The sequence below is a fragment of the Telopea speciosissima genome, chromosome 3 (genome assembly GCF_018873765.1).
Source record: "Telopea speciosissima isolate NSW1024214 ecotype Mountain lineage chromosome 3, Tspe_v1, whole genome shotgun sequence".
Lineage (NCBI taxonomy): Eukaryota > Viridiplantae > Streptophyta > Magnoliopsida > Proteales > Proteaceae > Telopea > Telopea speciosissima.
The window spans coordinates 72266272-72281371 of record NC_057918.1 but is presented as its reverse complement, the minus strand read 5'-3'; the positions used below and the strand labels follow the sequence as shown (position 1 = coordinate 72281371).

Genomic DNA, 15100 nt, shown 5'->3' with positions numbered 1-15100 from the left:
GTCAACCCATCTCGCAAGGATTGGTCCCTTAGACTTGGGGATGCCTTGTGGGCTCATAGAACTATGTTCAAGACAGATCTTGGTCAATCTCCCTACCGCCTTGTGTATGGGAAGGCATGTCATCTGCCTGTTGAGTTAGAGCATAGAGCATTTTGGGCCATTAAGAAATTGAATTTTGATCTCTCTATTGTTGGTACCCATAAAGGACTCCAACTAGCTGAGTTGGAGGAGATTAGGAATGATGCTTATAACAATGCAAGGATCTATAAAGCTAAGACCAAGGCTTTTCATGATAAGCCGATTCTTAGGAAATCTTTCACACCTGGTGAAAAGGTCTTGCTCCACAATTCCAGTTTGCATATTTTTGTAAGAAAGTTGCGATCCCGATGGGATGGTTTGTATATTGTGCATAATGCTTTCTCTCATGGTGATGTTGAGGTTTTGAATCCAGGTACTGGGGAGATTTTTAAAGTAAATGGACAACGTTTAAAGCCTTACATTGAGCTACCATCTGCGAATTTGGAAGAGGTCATGGATCTTCATGAACCTCTGTACTTTGAGCCAGAATGACCATATTCGGTAACCCCTCTCCTTTGTCCTTTTTTTTTCTTTTATTTTTCATGCATGGAGGACATTGCATCTTTTCATCTTTTAAGTATGGGGGGGATAGTTGATAAGTTGAATCTTGACTTAGGCTTAGGTCTAAGTTTGTATCCATTTTTGAAAATTTTGGACAAATTCTTGCTGTGAAAAGAAAGAGAAAAGGGTGATTTTGGAACTCTGTGCTTTGAAGTAATAAAAGTCTTGTAACAAGCAAGGGAATTTGAATACTTCCCGAGGTAGGAGTAAACAAAAAAGAGTGAAAAAACAAAAGAGAGAAAGCACCATCTCCAGAAGAGAGCTGACCATGTGTGTAGTCTTAGATTACACGAGTCCTAGTTGAGAGTTTGAGACTGGGAGAGGGCGATTTTGCATGATAAATTTGAATTACAATTCTGCTCTTTGATCCAGTCTTGGCTTGTGGCCTATTTGGCTCGAATAAGTAAGCCCAAGAGGTGTTTTACACCTAATTCCTTAAAGCCATTTGGTTTGATAGTAATTGTCCTAAAGCTCGTTACAAGGGCCATTTAGAAAGCTTAAGAGGTCAAGACATTGCACGGATTGGAGTAGGTTGTGAAAAAAAAAATTCAAAAAAAGAGAAGTTTTAAGCTCATATTGCATCAATTTCTGAAATCAGATATATGCAACCAGAATGGTTTCCAATGCTACTTAGTAACTTGGGTGTCTTGTGCAAACCCTGCATTTCATTCAGGCCAATAGTAGTGGAGGAACAATTGAGTTCATTAAATAGTGAAAAGAATGTGGAATGACAATATAAAATGCCCAGGTTTATGTCTTGACCCGAGTAAGGGTCTTTTGTAGCCTAAAAGATGCTCTTGGTCTAATCTCTATGGAGTAGTGTTTGTAAGAAATAGAGTGAGCATAATAAGGAAGCTCCTTAATTGGAAGGTATGATAGTTCCACAACTTAGAGTGAGATAATAAAGTTCTAGTATGGGCCATAAGAATCTCGATCTCAAAGCTTAGTCATCATGTTTATTGTCAATTCTAGAATGGATGTTTTCTTTACATGTGTTTAGGAAAGGATCAACTAAAATTTGAATTTTATGTATATATTTTCTGCAAACACTCACGCAAGGTTCGAGAACTCGGGTCTCGGTGGCATCTTGGCCAGGCCAGAAACCGAGTCGAGCCGAGATCTCGGCGAGTTGATGCATTTTTTTTTTTTTGGACTCGGACCCCCAACTCGGTGGGTTGTACACATATTTTGGGTCTGAAACTTGGTATCCAGCCTATTTCAGGCCATTTAAACACAATGGCATGCCCAGATTTGCCAAAAAACAAGTCCAAATATGAGTTTCACTTTGGACCATAGGTTGGTAGGCGACGAGTCGTACTAAAACAACATAATCTATATATAATTTAGTAAAACATAGCAAATTAGCAATCAAAACATTCTAATTAGCACACATCAATCAAAACATTCAAATAAAATGTACATTACATCAATGTTCACTTAATTTGTTACATAAAATGAGATTGAACAAGAAATTCATCCCTATATCGATCCACATAGAATTCCCATGTCATGGAATTGCTATAGTGTTGCAAATAGTGTGACACAGCTTCCATATAAGTCTTCTGATCAACATATACCAATCTCCCTATCTTAGGGTACATGGGAGGCTGTTGGTATATGGTGTAAGATCCACTATCTTGTCATATTGAGTTTGAGGCATGTATGACGGTTTGGGACTAGGAATGTATACCCAACACGACCTAGAGCTTTGATCGTCATACTCACGATCGCCCATACTGACCATAGGCACTATAATCGAACCGGTGCTCTGCTGGCCATAGGCATAGCCATGATGATGCTGAGATGATTGCCATGACTGATGCTCACTAGTAGTATCTATACTTATACTTCCGAAACTTGTAAGCATGGTGTTCATACTGCTGTTGTCCTCCTCCTGAGCATATGACTGATGTGAGTGTTTGCGACCCTTCTTTCTGTTGTATGTTTTAGGGTAGCCACCATGGTCTTGATCTTGAGTGGCATGCGTAAACTGAGACTCACCGGTGAAACGCACAGGGTCCTGCGTTCCAACTTCTTGCTCGTACTGCTCGCGCATCCCCTCATGACGATCATCATAATAACCGCCATTCCGCATGCCACTAGCAGCAGCAGTTTCACCACCATCACCATCACCATCACCATCACTAGCATCACCAGTGTCATCACCACCACCACCATCATCATCAGCAGGACTTCCTACAGCAGGCTCAAAAGGTTTCGGTGACTCTGCATGTGCACGCCCCTCTTGCGTTGACATATATTCATCAACATCGCTACGTTCATGACGCAATGGTGGGGTCGGGCCTACCCCCGATTGATCCATATCGTGTACCACGTTCCCTCACCCACTGGAATAGGGGATCCTCATCGTCATCAGAGTCCTCTTGAAAAATGTTGGACAGTTCAATGGGTTCTTTATCATTGGCCTCAATTCCTTCACGTATGTGCCTCATCCTTAATCTCATATTGTAGTGCACATACACAAGCTGCTCCAGTCGTTCGCTACCCAACCTATTCCGCCTCTTTGAATGTATCAATGAGAATGTACTCCAGTTGCGCTCACATCCGGAGGATGAACAAGTTTGTGAGAGCACTCTCACTACTACCTTCCTCAGGTTGGGTGAACTTGTACCATAAAGCACCCACCAATCGGCTGCATTACAAATATAGAATAGTAAGAATATGTACATTCTAAAGAGATAAAATTATAATTCATAAATGTAATATCATGCCACCTACCAGGGTCTGACTTTTGTCTACCCTCCACTGCAGCTAGTCGACCGAAACTTGCTGAGGCCTCTCTGAAGTATTTGATCTATTTTCAATATGAGGCATTAGTATTTCCTATTTAGTAATTACATTCATAAAACCAAAGTGCCAAAGTCCCATACTCTCACCTCATCGTTGCAAGCGACTTGTGTCTTTGGATGGGGCTCCAACTTCTGAGTAACGCTGAACGCCTCTAACAATTCTATGTCTAGCCCAAGATCATGGGAGTAGTGATACTTTGGATTCAAATAGTATGCTGGTAAAGTAAACACCACAAATATGATTTGTTAGTGACTTAATCGCTTTAATGCCTTTAGGGTTTTGAATATGTAAATGTAAAAAAGTTATAACATTTAAAGTATAAAGTATGTTGAACTCACCAGCCTTATGCAATGGATGACTCAAGTGCTTCTCCCACCGCTCATCAATGATGTTAGTGTAGGACTTTGCACTTCGAGGTATAGCAGCTCTAACCATTTCCTTCATTTTTGGATGGCAAGCATAAATGTGGCCCAAAGTAGGCTTCTTCTCTGTATCAACCATCCTCGATCGCCACCACCGGCTCTAATATGCCAACCACTTTCCCCAAGTCCTTCCAAAATCCATCATTTGCAATGGTCTGTTGTGCTACCTTTGCTTCTTCTGACTTAGAACCTTGCCAACCAAACCATTCATGACTTGCAAACATACACCTTAGACCTATCGCCTTACTCTGAAAGCTCTTCAATGCAATGTAATTGGTGGCAAATCGAGTGACACCAGGCCTCATTAAATCTCCATTGCATTTCTCCCTCATCAAGGCTAAAGCATAAGAATGGTTGTACACAAAAGTTGTCACTTGTCTTGCCCTATTTACCACACCCGCCACCAAAGTCTTTTTTCCCATGTCCTTCAGCATTAAATCAATAGAATGGGCTGCACATGGGGTCCAAAAGAGCCGGATCTTCTTACTCTTCTTATTCATGAACTTCTCTCCAGCCTTTTTATAGTTGGAACCGTTATCCGTCACAATTTGGATAACGTTCCTTGGTCCTACCTCCTCCACCACTTGCTTCAACTCCTTATACAAGTATGATGCATCCGTTATATGCTTTGATGCATCGATAGACTTCAAGAATATAGTCTTTCCATTGCAACTCACCATGAAATTTATGATGGACAGCCTAGTAGGTCCAGTCCAACCATCAGCCATAAGAGTAACCCCATATGTCTCCCACATTGGCTTCAAACCATCAATGTATTCTTTTAGCTCCTCTACCTCCTGAGGCAAATATACATTGTATAATTCAAATGGTGAAGGTCCCTTCCATCCTGCACCAGCCCTCCCTGCAGCATCAAGGAATGCATTATAGTATGTTCCTTGTGCTACATTGGCTGGAATGCCATGGTAAAGCATGAATTTGCTGAAGGCTTTTCGTGCTTTCTCTTGTTTACCACTAAATACTTATGGGATGGTTGGCTGGTAGGCATCTTGTTGCCTAAAAGTGGTGGGATCTTGCTCAAAAATGGGTTCTGGACCTTGTACTCGTGGTCGGGTTTGGGGTCGTGGTATATTTCTTGTCCCAGTGCTTCTCCTCCTCTCATCTTCTTGCACTGGTGCAGCTGAGCCAGATCCACCAGCTCCTCTTGCTTGCTCATATGCTCTTATATTATCAAAATGAAAACTTTGTCTACTCTCAGCCAAAGTCTGCTGGTAAATTCTCCATTCAGCCTTTGATTGAAACTCACCAGGTGGAGGCCCAATGTCAGTATCATCTTCGCCACAAACCTCTGCACCAGCCCTCTCTAGTATTGCCTCATTAAACTCTTCTTGTATTCTTTCCCTCTCAGATTTTTTTAATCTTCCTCCTTTCAAATGTTGTGTCATTGCCACTTTCACTTGGATAGGAACATTTGGGCATGATGAAACATCCTTGCCTGTACCAGACAAGTGTTGCTTTAACCTGGTGGCTCCTCCAGATAGTAACTTCCCACAATAATTGCATTTGGACTTCTTTTTGTCCATGGGACATGGGAACTCCATGTTGCCATGCTATATCGGACATTGTATACAAAATGTCTTATGTTTGACATCTTATTCATAAAAAAGCATGTATTAATAACCATGGATCACTTAAAGTAAGGTATTCAAGACTTAAAGTATGCTATTCATAACTCTTAAACGTAATGTCAAGCTACTAGAACTATGAAATAACTATCTCTTATTTATCCCCTAACCCTAGTATTTATTTGTTAATTAAAAATAATATTTTGAATTTTTTTAAAAATTATTTATACCTTAAAGTATAAGAAAAATATAATGTAATGATGAATTTGACACCATTTGAAGTTGAATATTATGTACATATGTTGTACATAATTTTCCATAAGCAATAAGTATTTTTCCTTAATATTATATATATTTTTTTAATTTTTATAATATATTTATTAAATCTGAAAAATAAAATAATTTTTTTAATGGGTGAAAATAAAAAATTAATCCATGGGGCTGTAGAGCATCCCAAGTAGTTTAACATATATCAAAATCATTTTCAAACAATCACTATTCATCCTATTTTTTTCATTTTCTTTTTTCAAATAAATCATTTATTTTTCCAGAAATTATAATAAATAATTTATTAACTGAAAAAAAAATCCGACTCCATGAAGTGATAGATCGGGCAACGATGTTCAACATATATTAAAACCACATGAATCTAACTAGGATTACAAAAATTTTTTTTGCAAAAAATAGATTTGGGGAAGAAATAGAAAACACCTTTGAAATCTTGCAAATAGGTGATGATGCTCCAAATTGGCACTTGAATTTTCACTTTGGTACTTCAATCTAACTCCAAACAGTGCATTCCATCCAACAATCGAAAGAAAGAAGAAGAAATTTGAAGGAGAGGTGTTTTTCCCCTTGGTTTAGAGCCTAAGAACTTCTGTTCCTGCTCTCTCTTATGTTGGAAATGGGTTTTTGGGTGAAAATTGGGCTGAATACAAGTAAATAGCATCTTTGGGCCCAACTGAGATATCGCCGAGATCTCGAGATCTCGGCGAGATATTGTTTTTTTTGTACTAAAAAAAACTTGATTTTCACCTTCGAGATATCACCGATCAAGAAAGTGCACTTTTGAGTACCGACTAGGAACTCGACTCGGTTTTGCCCAAAACCAAGAAACTCGGCGAGATCTCGCGAGTTCTCGAACCTTGCACTCACGAGACACAACTCGTCCACTAGGGGTAACCTAGGGGTTTAAAGGCTTGTTAATCGTGATTCTTACGAAAGTGAGTTAGGTTTTTCTTTGTTTTCTTTAATTTAATTTTCTCTTTTGTTTGCTCGAGGACTAGCAAAGTTCAAGCATGGGGGAATCTGATGAGCATATTTATGTGTGAATTTAGACATATAATTCTTGCATTTTTTATATTTGGAATGGAGCTGCTCGAGGTGTTTTTCTATGTTTTCAGGTTTTAGGTCCATTCTTGAAAAAAAATCCCAAACTATGCTAAAGAGTTGGAATAAAGCCCGTGCAGAGATGAAGTGCAAGCAGTCCAAAGTCAGCCCAAGTCACGATTTGATCACCTACATGGGCTGGACCATGAGCCAAGAAGGCCCAGAGCATAGTTGTCATGGCGTCGCCATGGCGTCCTGGCACTGGAGAGGGTTGCATGGCGACCTACGCCATGGCGTCCCTCTTTGATTTCTTCTTCCTGTCTCTCTTTCCCTCTTCGATTTCTTCTTCCTGTCTTACGATTTCTTCTTCCCTCTTCGATTTCTTCTTTCCCTCTTCGATTTCTTCTTCTTGTCTTCTTTCCCTTTTCAATTTCTTTCGATTTCTTCTTTCCCTCTTCGATTTCTGAATTTTCTTCTTAAAACTTGAGAAACAATAGAGAAAAAATAAAACATGGCTTGAGTATACATCTATTAAAACATTAAAAATAGAGAAAATAAAAAATAAAACATGCTCGCCATGGCGTTGCCATGGCAGGCGACATGTCGATATATCGACGTGACACCCCTCCACCGACTTGGATCGCCGTGATGCCGTGACAACTATGGCCTAGAGTAGGCCAAACCGTCACTCACAGAGCAAGCCACATTTTGCGAATTTTGCAAGAAGGCTTGAGTGTCCAAATAATTAAGAAGCTCTTGGATCGTCTAGAAGCAGAATCAAGGGTTGAGATGGAAAGGAGATCAACCAAGCTCCAACGTTTTCTACTCAAAGGTGGACTTTCCTATTTTCTTTCAAGATTTATATCTCTCCAACAATTTTGCTAGAAAGAAGGATAGGTTTCAACGTTTTTGGAAACTCCTTAAATATGGGGAGACTAGTTGGAAGATTGGCTCAAGATTAGATTATTTGTAATCTTCTAAATTAGATTAGGATTCTAAGTTTTAGGATTTTATATCTTTTTATTTTGACACAAAAGGGAAGAGTTGTATTTGGGGTAAGGATTCAACCATGTTTTTGGTGCTTGTTTCTAATTGGGAATATTATTTTATTTTCCTTTTGGGGAGGTAGAGAAAACCATGTAAGAGGAGAAAAACGAGAGAGCAGTCCCTCTCATCTTTCCACAGTACCTCTCTCATCTATCTCAAATCTCTTCTCTCTCTCACATTTCTCTCTTCTTTCCTATTCCCTCCTCTAATTTCTTTCCTCTTTTCTCTTATGCCACCTCACCTTCCCACTTCTAATCCCTAACTCCCTTCTACGTGCTTAACCTCTCCCATATCTTTTTTTTTTTCCCCCTTTCCTCCACCTAATATCCCCCTTCTCTAATCCGTGGATTTTCCCATTCTCTCTCCCATTTTTCTAAAATCTTCTCTCTCCCTAATGGTAATGAGAATGTAAATTTATGTTCATCTCCCCAAGATTCTATTATGTCTTCTTCTTTCCATTGCCTTCCTTCAAGAGAAAAAGAAGTATAACTACTATGTGCCATCATAGACTAGCCAAAGAGATTGGTTAGGAAGTTAGTTGAAACATCATATTTTTGCAGGTTGAATTGGGAGATTTGATTGGATATGTACACTTTAACCCACAAAATTGACACACATCATACAAAATCCCTAATAAAATCCTATCCTAAGAAACAGAATCCATAAAAAACATTTACACACATCATACAAAGTCATGCATTAATTTTCAGCTGAATTATAAATAATGCAAGACTGCAGTTTTAGGACGTCGATCAAAAAAATTTCCAGCATCAGTTGCTTTCTGGTTCAACTGCTGGTTTTTAGGTTCTTTTATATCATTGGGGACTTGGTAGTCACCCTACAATTTAGGTTCTTTTATATCATTGGGGACTAGGTAGTCACCCTACAAATCTTCACTAGAAGATCTCTAGTATCTCAGCCACGTGGAGGGTGAAGTTGCTGATATGGACCATCCATTCTTCTCAAACACAAAAAAGAAAGATTCCAATCCATAAACCTCAAAGTTTATCTAATCTATTGCTCCATTAAACCCAAAATACACAAAAGCCTGGATCATATCCTCATTGCAAGTTCTATAACAGCCTATATGCTTAGGCACACCAATACCTGCATCTCTTCATAAATGAGATGAGCACACCATGTGTATATATATACCAATTAATTTCACTGACTTCCATTGTTCCTTAAATTCCAAAAGTCATAATTATGGTAATTTGGTATTTACATCACAATTCCATGCTATTCAGACTCTAGTACTTCTGCCACTTTCTATCACTTTTTTGCTGAAATGGAGAAACCCACTATAAAGCAACCACTAAAACTTGAAGTATGCACTGTTTGTTAAGATCCTCCAACAATATTAATAGATTTATAGAAGATGATAATATTTACATGGCATTTTGTTTTGTGTAGTGGTTAGTGGTTGGTGGTATGGCATTTTTTATTATTCATAATACCCTAATTAGATCATTAATATCTTAATCTTAATTAGGTTAAACTTTCATCATCAGTGGGATATTTCTTCCTCCAAGTAATAATGAGAAGTATGAGCATAGAAACCCACTTCAGTTGTGATTAAAACCTGACAAAAAGGTTTTCCACCAAAATTCAGTTTCACCAAGATTCAGTGCTAGATCCATTCTTCTCATGAATCTGTTTAAATTCAATCAAGGATCAGGGGTCAACCAACCCAAAATGGATAATTACAGTAATTAAGAAAATATTGTCTTTAGGTCTTCCTTGATATGTCCAGACCTGCCAAGGATGTTTGAACAGGTAAAAAAAACTGATATAAGCCTAAATGGTAAAGAAATTCTAGTGGAAACCAACTTCTAGGATACTATTGAATGGTGCTAAAGTGAATCTAATTTTTTTTCCATAAAAAATTGGGTGGTAATTGCTTGATTAGTCCTGAAGCCTCTATGTCATTCCATAGAGGAAAAAATGCTTCAGACGGTCGGCTTTTGCAGCTGCAGGAGGTGGTGCAAAGAGAGGGTCTGAATGATTGAAAAAGATGTTTCTCAAAACCATTTCCTTCATATTCTTAGCTTATTGTGGGTGCTTTATTTGTCAAATTTTCACATTATCTTCTAATTTAATAGTGGCAATCACCTATGTCCTAACAGCAACACCGAGTATACCTTTAAAACATAATCCATTATTAAACATAACACACATCATACATAATCCCTAAAATCCATATCTAAAACAGAGAGAGAATACAGTAAAATCCCTAAAATTCATACCTAAAAATCAATTCTGCTCAACAAATCCCAAAAATCCATACCTGTTCGGCTGATTCCTTCAAAGTATAGTGATGGTAATCCAATTCCTGAGACAAAACCGTGTGTAACAGTATAGATTTGTCAGATATGGGCTTTCCAAAACCGTAAAACGAACTTCACAAACACAGAGAGAGAGAGAGAGAGAGAGGGACAGATGATTTGCAGAGACTGCAAGGGAGAGCAAGATAGATGATTGACTCAGAGAGAGAGAGAGAGGGAGCGCGAGACAGATGATTTGCAGAGACTGCGAGAGAGAGCGAGGGAGAGTGAGACAAATGAGTTGCAGAGGGAGGGAGGGAGGGAGGGAGGGACAGATGATTTGCAGAGACTGTGAGAGAGACAGATGATTGACTGCAAGAGCGAGAGAGAGAGAGAGAGACAGAGAGAGACAGAGAAAGAGATAGCGAGAGAGAGATGAGATAGATGAGAGAAAATGGCGCACCTTGAAGGGATTCAAGTGTTGCAGGTCTCCTTCTCTTCCATAGTTCCACAGGCTGTCTTCAAACTGCCAAGAAATCACGAGTTTTCTTGTTTTACGTCTTCGTTTAGTTGTTCTTGTTCTTTACAGACCGTGTCTGAGACGGTTTGTAAAGAACGTTCTTTTAATGAAGATTCCCTCCATTTCGTTCTGAAAGACCAAAAAAAGAACAAACAACCTAAACACTTTTTCATGTTTTTTTGTTCTCAAAGAACGGCGTTCGGAACGTTACCAAACGTAGCCTTGAGACTCAAGTTATCAGGGCCTTAGGATTTTAGGAGGTGTTTATATAACCACACCTAAGGCCTCCCCTTTAAGAGTCATAATCAAAGTGGGAAAGAGAGGTGTCTGTCACTTTAAGTGACCAACCCCCCCTCTCTCTCTCTTTCCTTCTCGCGGGTAGCATGCGGCTGCCCTGGGTGGGCGCCTCGAACCGGGTCTTTCCTATTAACATCTCCCACTTACCCACACAGGGCGTGCTAACTCAACTATGCATCTATGTTTCTCTCAATCGTGTAACTCTTCATACAGGAAATGGGGCGTGTGCCGCATGTGAGCTAACGAGATAGGACAAGGTAGGAGTACTATATCAAGCTTCCATCTAACCAACAAAGCACATCACTGAAAATAATCTCGAAATACCCCTAACGATCCATCTATACTAGATTCAACACCCTCGACCCCTCGTGGTGAGCAATGCTCTCTCCTTTCATGTATTGTACTCATGACTATGTTGATCGCAATTCCGACAAGTCGCTCGTGCAATGAGTCACAAAACAAAGGCGTAAAATCGAATGGTTTTTCCTAATCACCACATGTTAATTCAGTTAACCCCAACAACTTTCCCAATTGTATCCCGCTAGACCGCATCATCCATTATCCTAAGGAGTATCAAAGTAGCATCATTGGGTGTCCTCTTCATGACATGGTCTCAGGTAATAAGGGTATTGTAAGATCAACTAAATATAATCCATGTGGTTCGCACAGTAATGAAGCATGGATCCATGCGGTTACTTTAACTATTAGTTAGTACTAGCAAATACAGTATGATATGTATGCTATGACGTGACTGCCATTGGAATGGGCATGTTACTCACAAAATAAACGCCATAAGGATCTAAGTGTAGTTGTTGGGACAAGCGCCTAACCTGAGTTTCTAGAATAGTCACCTTCGTGGTTTCTGTTACACCCTTGCTCCCAAAAGAGCAGCGAAAGTAATAGTAAAATATTACAATCAGAGCAACAGAAGTAATAGTAATAAATTCAGTATAAAACGTATCTAACTTGATAAATTAATAATATCTTTATCATTTATTCTTGGTTAAGTACCGGGTCCAAACTAATGTATGTATATAAATATATATTTATACAACCTCGAAATCTTGAAATTACAAGAAGGATAGAAACCACACATTTCCAGACCACTGCATGTCATAGGCACAGTTTTCACCAGTACGACCTGGGTCACGATCCACAAACCCTGGGTTATATCGGTCTGGTTCGACAGCATCAACACAGGATAGAAATCCACACTTATTACCACCACAATACCTGGAATCAAAACTAAAGGAGTGTGTACATGAGGGGTAAGCTCCACTAAGCCCAATGAGGGGTGAGGACATACAAGCATACACAACAAAATGATGTAGTGTATGATTTCAATTCTTTTAATTATCCTACACAACACAACTAAGTCGTAGTTTCGATCCTACTGACATTCGACTTTACATAGGCTACATAGAACCGACCAAATAAGGTCTCATCTTAGTTCTCACAGGTTCATTTCGGTTCAAAATCTCGTTTCGTTTCAATCGAAATTTGGTTCAATTATTTCGGTCGAGTCGAAATGAAATGCAACATCGAATTGAAAAAGTGCAATATTTTAAAAAATTTCGGTCTTCTAGTTTAGGAAATTTCGGAAATCTCGGTCATTTTGGCGTTTTACACCCATAAAGGGCCAAGCAAAACTCAGAAAAAATACCATGTTTCGACGAAATTTCGGTCACGAAATGAGATTTTAAACCTTATTCAATGCCTGGTGACATCTTTACAATTATATACAAATGTATACACACAATATCGCTCGAAAATATATCTCATATATATATGGAAAGAGACATACAAATAAATGACCAAGAAAAGCATCTCTGGCGATGGGCTTCGTAAAAGGATCAACCAACAAATTGCTAGTGGAGATATGCTTCAGGACCACTTCATATTGCGCAACCATATCCCAAATGCAATGATATTGTATGTCAATATGTTTGGCCTTTCCATGAAAGTTGGGGTCTTTCGCAAAAACCAACGCAGCTATGTTGTCACAATGTATAAGCACGTTGTTTGAATGAGCTGAAACACTAAGTCCCTACAATAACCTACTTTGATTCCATTGTGTATAGAGCGATGTAGGTCTATTTCTTGTTGCTCCAAGTAACACCCTTGGCTCCTAGGACAAATGCATACCCTGAGGTGGATTTGTGCTCATCTCTATTACTAGCTCAATCAGCATCAGTATAGCCTCAGTCTCAAATTTGAATCACTGTAGTTGAGCATGAGATTTGTGCTCCCTCGTAGGTGTCGAAGGATCCTTTGAACAACTTGCCAATGAACTAGTCTTGGATTACTTTGATAACGGCTAACCATGCCAACTGCGAAGCATATGTTTGAACGAGTACATCAAGCTGCCTATTGCAGTTGCATAGGGTACTTTGGAGATTTGGTTTCTTTCGTCATCAGTTTTAGGGCATTGGTCTAGGCTCAAAGTGCATGCCTTGTCCATTGGAGTGTGTATGGGTTTCAAGTTGTTAATATAGAATTGCTCTTAAGATCTTCTTTATGTAAATCTCTTGAGACAAACCAAGGAGTATCTCAGTGCGATCCCTCACAATCTTCACGCCCAACACAAAGTCGGTGAGTAGAAGTCAACCACTCTTTAGTGGTAACAATCATTTCAATGTCATTCCCAGCCAATAGGATGTCATCAACATACAAGGATAGGATCAGGAAACCTTCCTTGGATCGTTTTACATACACGCAGTGGTCCTCTTCTATCATTTCAAAACCAATAGAGGTAATGACAAATCTAATGTAGTACTGCCTTGACCATTGCTTAAGGCCATAGATGGAACGTTTGAGACGGCAGACTTTGCGCTCTTGTCCCTTGACCTCAAAATCCATTGGTTGAGCCATAAAGATCTCATCGTCTAGTTCTCTATTGAGAAAGCAGTTTTAACGTCTATTTGGTAGAGTTCCAAATCCAATTTTGCGACAATCTGATCAATATATACTGCAACTTCTTGTTACATAGGGTTTTCTAACATCCTAGTCCTAGTCTACAATGGGTTCTCCAGCCGTTCGTCATTTCACAGGCTAACACAAATACACTCCCTCAGTCCCTCTATTTTCCCCTTCTCCCTTTCTTTTTTTAAGAGAGATTCCTGTTTGGATATTTGTGTGTGAGAGGGATGGCTGTTTCTGTCCGACATTTTTTTGTTTGTTTTTGCAGCCAGCAAACCCTTGTGTTGGTTATTTCCACTCCACTCTGCGTCTCTGAGTTAAAACATCATTTACTTTCTTCATTTTCAAAGGGTTCCCATAACCTATTTGTATTGAAAATGTAGCTAATCCATACAAGTGGCCATGCAAAACCTTTTGTTGGTTGTATCCACTCTTTCATGGATAAAGTGGTGAACTGGTGATGTAGATCGAAGCACGAAGAAGAAAATAGCAAAATTAAAATTCAGGAGAAGGTTCATGTGAACAGTACTACGAGTTACTGTTCACGTGAATAGTGTTGCGGGCCCACCTTGACAGCTGGCTTATAGGAGGATTTTTTGAGATTCTTTCTCTTCTAATTTGATTAGTTTCTATTTTCAAAATTAAAAAGAATATTTCATTGCAATAGTCTAGTAGTTTCTAATTTCAGATTTAGAAAGTAGGCTTGCCTTTTTTTTAGAAGTTTCTATTGCTTAGTCTCTAATTTTAGAACATTGTCAATTTAAGTTTCTAACTTTTGTAACTTGAGGAGCAAGTTATTGCTGCCTATTTATATTTAAGGCTTTTAGAAGCCAAGGAGATGATTTGAATAGTTGAATGAAAAAAAAATTGCTTTGAAGCAAAAGATTCTCTTGTCCAATAGCTGTGACATGAAGGACTGGGAGGCCTGGCTGAGAGAGCCAAAATCCTAGGGCAATTAGGAGCCTGGCTGTGAGAGCCGATTCCTCTATATCCCTTTCTTTTTCTACTTCTTATCCTTTTTATGTTCTTCGTATGTAACAGAAAAGTAGCAATAAAAGAAAAAAAGAAAGAGTTGCAGTTTTAATTTGTTCTGTTCATTGTATTGATCCTACTGCAATTGATCTCCTGCTGGTTTCACTGGTTTGAGGTCGACTATGCATTAAGTGGAGGATGGATCTTAGGCACTAACAGGAGAGGGTTCTAGCTGGATTGGGTTGAGTTACACCCAGCCGTTGCTGTGACCACTGCTCGTTGCTTTGTTGTCACCAT

General features: G+C 39.1%; 1 pseudogene; it reads left to right on the top strand.

The window, feature by feature from the left end:
• LOC122655831 overlaps nucleotides 1-15100 on the top strand; it is a 32722-nt pseudogene that overhangs the window by 16209 nt on the left and 1413 nt on the right.